The sequence below is a fragment of the Pan troglodytes genome, chromosome 12, assembly GCF_028858775.2.
Source record: "Pan troglodytes isolate AG18354 chromosome 12, NHGRI_mPanTro3-v2.0_pri, whole genome shotgun sequence".
NCBI lineage: Eukaryota > Metazoa > Chordata > Mammalia > Primates > Hominidae > Pan > Pan troglodytes.
Window position 1 is genome coordinate 104524723 of NC_072410.2, and position 6758 is coordinate 104531480.

The 6758-nt window shown below is 35.3% G+C and overlaps 1 long non-coding RNA gene across 2 annotated transcripts in view; it reads right to left on the reverse strand.

Moving 5' to 3' along the window:
* Window positions 1–5541, reverse strand: part of LOC104004893 (uncharacterized) — a 172265-nt gene extending 166724 nt beyond the window's left edge. For both annotated transcript variants that reach the window (XR_010149624.1, XR_677964.4), the window contains exon 1: window positions 5263–5541. This is a non-coding gene — a long non-coding RNA (uncharacterized LOC104004893). The remainder of the gene's footprint in view (window positions 1–5262) is intronic.
* Between the last annotated feature and the right edge of the window lie 1217 nt (window positions 5542–6758).

Consider the following 6758-nt stretch of genomic DNA (forward strand, 5'->3'; position numbering starts at 1 on the left):
TTAGGTATCCTGACAAACAATGTATTTAAATTGCTTGTTTAACTATTTGTCTCTCATAATAGACTTTGAGCTCATCAAGGCAAGACCAAGTATGTTCAGCTGTGGCACCCTGGTGCCCAGCACAGAGCTAGTGCTCAATAAAATAAAGGAAGGATAGAATAATATAGACATGGAGAAAGAACACTGACTGAAAGAGGACATGGAAATGTGAAAATAGTTTAATTTGATGAGACTGGGGTTGTAATGAGTTTTTTCTCTCTTTTGTTTCCCATAAATATTAATATATTTGCCCACTACAAGCAAATGAAAAGCATGGGGAAAAACACTAATGCATATATGCATACACAAATCTATTCCAAAACCAGTTTATCTCCCAATGAGACCCAAAACATATGTGATGTAAGTACTTTTACAGGTCATCAGGAGGAAACAGGAAAACATATGCAATAAAGACTAAGAAGAGACAGTAGGGTGAAGAGCAGTCAGTAATGAATAAAGAAAATGTGGTACATTTATACCATAGAATACTATGCAGCCATAAAAAAGAACATGATCATGTCCTTTGCAGGAAAATGGATGGAGCTGGAGGCCACTAACCTTAGCAAACTAACACAGAAACAGAAAACCAAATACCACATATTCTCACTTATAAATAGAAGCTAAATGATGAGAACACATGAACCCATAGAGGGGAACTCCACACACAGGGGCCTTTCAGAGGGTGGATGGTGGGAGGAGGGAGAGGATCAGGAAAAATAACTAATGGGTACTAAGCTTAATACCTGGGTGAGGAAATAATCTGTACAATTCCCAAGACACAAGTTTACCTACGTAACAAACCCACACTTTTACCCCTGAACTTAAAAGTTAAAAAGAAAAAGGAAAACAGTCAGTAAAAGACAAAGCTAATATTTATAAAATAAAAGTAACTAGCAGAAGACATCTTTTCAGAGCACATTGGAGTGAATAAAAGCCTCCTTTAAAAACAGTTGACAGGGAGCATTTATCTAACACATTAACTTCGGGCTATTACAGATGAAGGATTAAAGTTTTTAAAAATCAGTAATAACGCCCCTCATGCAATCAGGAAACAACTTAATATAGAATGATGCAAAACAAAAACAGCATGAGGAAGATTAGCAAATACCAGATGACACTAGAAATAAACCTTAGCTGGATTATAGCAGTCACACGCAGCAAGATTCTTTTATTAAAAATCATTTTTCCATAGGTTATTGGGGTACATATGGTGTTCAGTGACATGAGTAGGTTCTTTAGTGATGATTTGTGAGATTTTGGTGCACCCATCACCTGAGCAGCTTAAAGGTCTCGAGCTAAGATGGACTGAAAATTAACATCAGAGTTCCACCATATACCAACAGTTTGTATGGCATATAGTTACATTTTTGTGAACTGTAGTTTCTTTTCCAAAGCAGGACTCTAAAAATCCCGGTGTTGCATCCAAATGCCCCAAGTCAAATAATCCATTTAAATAACCTAATTGGATCCACTTACCTATGAATGGCCCCCATTGACTCTATCAAGACTGGTACCTGGTACCCAGACAGAGTAGAAGAGTGAAGACTCCAGTCCTGCATCACAACATAGCTAGACTTCCTGTTTGAATGTCGTGTTTGGTGTGCTGAGATTTGGAGCAGAATTTTAATTCATCCACTTACCATCTTTGACAAGTAACTCAACAACTCTGAAATCTCAAATTTTTCATCTGTGAAATCAGCATAATAATAGCTACCTCATAGGTGGTTTTGAGATTTAATTATGGTGCTATGTAGACTGTCTAACATACAGAGGAAACCAGATAAATGATAGCTACTATTCAGACCCAATCATCCAACAATTGCATAGTCTCTGTTAATATATCTTTATTGGACTTTGCATTTCAACATGGTCAGTGCCTGACAAGTGGTATTTATACTGATTACTCTGAGGCTAGCCTGTTTGAATGTACTGCTAGTTTCGTGAGGAAAGGAATTTGTGTTTGTGTTATTCACTGCTGTATCTGCATCATTTAGAATGGTGCCTGGCACACAGTAGATTTCAAATACCACTGACTGAACAGTGATTCTCTGAATGAAGGCTTATGAGATATCTGTACATTCTCTGTGACACTCTTTCTCTGTCCCAGCAAATCTGGCGATTTTATCAATGTTATCTGTCATCCCATGTTCATTTACATTATATACACCCAGGAGGATGGCAGTCTTCTTAAAAGCTCACATACTTAAAAACATTCCTAATCAGTTTAATTCTGAAAACTTCAGATGATTCCAGAGTTACAAGAGTGATTTATATTTCAATAGCCTAAGTTGTTAATTTTTAAATCACCTATCTCTACTACTTTTGCAAATGAAGAAAGATATGCCATGAAAATATTAATCAAAGGAAAGCTGGTATAATTCTATTAATTTCAGAAAACATAGAATCCACAATAAGAAATATTAGAGATAAAAAACTCATTACATAACCACAAATGCGTCAATTTTTCAAGAAGACATAATCCTAAATGTGTATACTTCTAATAGCTGAACTTCAAAAACTGATTTTAAAAAGAAGTATAGATCTCTAAAATCAGAGTTCAAACTTGCTCTCTCAATAATTTATAGAACAAGTAGAAATAAAGTAAGGTTATAGACAAACTATCAATCAATTTGACCTAACTGATATTTATAGAACACTCCAATCCAACAATAGTAGAATATACATTCTTCTCAAGCGTGCATGAAATCTTCTCCAAGAAAGACTTAATCTGAATCATAAAACAATTCAACAAGTGTAAAAGAATAGAGACTATATATTTTCTTGAGTCACAATGAAATTAAACTGGAAATAAAAACAGAAACATAGCTGGGAAATTCCAAAATATTTAGAAATTAAATAAGACAATTCTAAATAATTCATAGGTTCAAAAAGAAGTTAACAGGGAAATTTTTAAATATTATAAATGAAATTTAAAAACATATCAAAATTTGTGGCATGCAGCTAAAGCAGTTCTTAGAGGGATATTTATATCATTAAATGTTTATTTTAAAACATTTACGTGGCTCAAAACTAAAAATTATACAAAAAGGTGCATGCATTGAGATGTCCTTTTTTCAAACCTAACCTCTCCATCCATTTTTTTTCCCATACCACCACTACCATCACCACTTTGCTCACAAAAGTAATGGTTTTTATTGGTTTCTGGCTTATTTTTTCCAGTGTTTCTTTTGCAAAATAATCAAATACATATAACTATACTTACATTTTATCGTTTCTTATATAAAATGTAGCATCTTGTATACCCTTTTCTATACAAGAAGATAGTTTTTAATATTCAGTCTTCCTAGGAAAAGATTTATTTAAATAACTTTAAGAAATCTGTGACTGTGGTATATTACTTCATTGAACTCTCTGTGTTTTTTGGGACTAACCATGTTTAATTTAAATATAAGAAAAGTACATAGTTAAGGTTATGGTAAATATTAAAACAAATAATTGCATATAGAAGCATAATTCTAAACTATGAAATACTATTGAAATATACAATAGTCAGTGACATAAGAATAACTGACTTTTTAAAAGAATGCACATTTAAAATGAAAAAAGTAATTATCTGTTTTGAACTAGTTTAAGGAATAAAAGGGCATTTATCTACTCATGTAATTGTCTGATAGGTCAATGCTAGAATCTTTCTCCAGGATAACAGGAGCTGGAGACTTAAATAGTCTCCCCATACATCATATTAATAAATTTAGGACCTGTCCCTAGTACAGATAATAGGTTGGAGAGAAAAGTTAAGGTCGAGTGTTCATGAAGAATTTGGTTGTAGTGAAAAATTTACAGCATTTTAAGGTGCTGTTTGTTCTTCTTGATTTCTAACTTGGTAGATCAGTAATTTAAAATTCAACCTTTGATATATAGACCAATAACACATTCTTGATTTAAGGACAATAATCACTGCAGTTGTGAAAATAAACACCACTACTTAGACTGCCTGGCAGGGTCTGCATTGTAAAACAAGCCTGAGTTGTGTTTATATTGCATTTGGATTGATGGGGAATGTGGCATTCATCTGCCAGGGGTCACTTCAGGCTTCCATGGCAGGAGGCCATATAATTTAAAAAATTAAAAAATTAAATTAAATTAAAAAGCCCCTGCAGATATTTGCTAGTACTGCTTGAGGAATTCAGGAATTGAATATTATAGGGTAAGGTGTGCTTTAAACACAATCTTAGGATTCTGCAGGCACAATGACAGAGGAAGAGACAAGGGCCATGGAATATTCAGATGTGGAGCAGAATCTTAATTCATTGACTTATCACTATGCATCTTTGACAAGTAACTCACAACTCTGAAATCTCATATTTCTCATCTGTAAAATCAGTATAATGATATCTAACTCATAGGGTGATTTCGAGGCTTAATTAAGGTGCTATGTAGAGTGTCTAACATACAAAGAAAGCCAGATAAATGATAGCTACTATTCAGACTCAGTCATCCGATAATTGCATAGTCTATGTTAATATATCTTTATTTGACTGTGCATTTCAACATGGCCAGTGCCTGACAAGTGATATTCATATTGATGACTCTGAGGCTAGCCTGTTAAGTCCCTAAGGGATTCTTAATCCACAAATAATAAATGGTGATCAAAAGGGTTTTAGCGCTAATGTATTTAATCAGTTTTTATTAGCATCACATTGATAAATTCAGTGGGAACATCTCACAGTCTTATTTTACTGGCCTTCTCTGCAGCTTTTGACACTGTTCAAACTCTTTCTTGAATATTAGGGTTTTAAAATTTTAGTATGAATAACACATTTTCCCCAACCTCCCTAACTGGTCTTTCCAAATATTTTTGTGGGCAACACCTGCTTTTTTTTTTGCTTCTTAAATATTGGTTTTCCTTAGGCATCTTTCAGAAGACATCCCTTCTCACCTCACTAATCTTTTTAGACAACGTATTTCGTTCCTATGACTTCACTTGTCATTTAAGTCATGGCCGCTGAGTAAGGCTGTGCAGTCTGTACACTGCCCGAAAGTGCTAGGCCAAGAGAGAGAGAGTGCTGGCAGAGATTCAGTCTGTGTTCTGCTTGCCAGGATGTGTACTCCAGGGCCAGTATTTACCTAGAGGAGGGCTTTTTCTAATTTATACAAAATTATTCCATATGTGAGCAACTGCCCTTTTCTAAATGACACTTACAAATTCATGCATGCACACACACACATACACATACGCACAGTGCAAATCTTTATACTTACATCAAGCTTTACAAATTTAACTGCCAGTGTGAATCTCCATCTGTATGAATCAAACTCCACATGACCTAAACTGAGCCAGTTCCTTCTTCACCCAACTTTACAGTTTCATCCATGTCCCCTATCTCTCTGGATAGAATTAATATCCACCAAATGCCTCAGCCAGAAATTTAAAGCTACATTTCACCGCTCCCACTCCCTTACTGTCAATATTGAATAACAGCAAACACTCTGCTGTCTGTACTGTCCAGACTGCCCTTCAGGACTTAAGCGCATATTTCTCCAAGTGGTAAGAATGCTGCCAGCTGAGAGCTTGCAGCCATCTGCCCTCTCCGGGATTTCCCCAACCCTAGAGCACTACCTCATCCAAGAGTACAGCGCATGCCCAGTGAGTAGTTCTTGGAGAATTTAAAGGCCCAACTCTAGACAACTCTACCAGACCGTCCTAGTTCCAGAGCTCCCAGTGAATGCCTTATGTCTTCATTACAGCCCCATTTCTCCCTCTCCATAGTTCTGCTTCCTTCTCTTTCCCCTCAGACATTGATCCCAAGAGCACTTTCAAATGACATTCTGCACACTCATGGTCTACGCCATCAACCATCCTCCAAGTGTCAGTGGGATATATTCATTCTCTCCATCCTTGCTATTACTTCCATATTTATGTCATCCTAATCCCTCACCTGGATGATAGCTGCTGCCTTTATCTTCTCATCTGTAATTTTCTCTGCTTGTAATCCACTGTCTGCACTGTCAGAGTAATGATTTGATCATACACACACTACTTAATTCCTTAATTCTTTTCTGGAAGAGTGAAATCTATACTTCTTAACATAGCTTGGAAGATCCCTTCTGTTCTGGTCTCTACTGTTTACCAACCTCATCTTTCATTACTTACTTCATTTTGTTCCTATCTCTGACCATGCTCAACCATTTCTGGTATTTACCTACTTGTTTAATGTATCAAAATTTCTTTTGCCTTTCAGACTTTGTCCTTAAACTTGGTGCCCTTTGCTTCCCACATCTCCCTCCATCTCTATTCCTTAAGCCATCCTTTTGCCTCCAGTGCAACCTGAGAACCTAAAGCCCAGCTAAATCTTATTAAAATCCTTTAAGTCTCAGAATTAATACTACTTGTTCTAGAAAATATTTTCTAAATCTTAGGAGACTAGATATATCATGTTCTCTCTGTGCTTCCATAGCATCCTGTCCTTAGTCCTAAGAAGCACTATTGATATTGTATTGTGATAGACTTTTATATCTCTTAAATAATTTATGTTTTATCTCTCAATTCATTAAACTGGTCAATTATATTTACATTAATAGTGTGTCTAATGATAAACCTTTCTCGTACTCATAGGATAAATATGAATAAATCATAAGATATATTTCAATGTGCTGTTGAATGTTGGTTAATTTTTTTTTCAAATTTTTATGTTGCTACTCTTTAAGCAACACTGCCTATTATTTTCTTTCCTTGTACATTCTCTGGTTTTAAAATC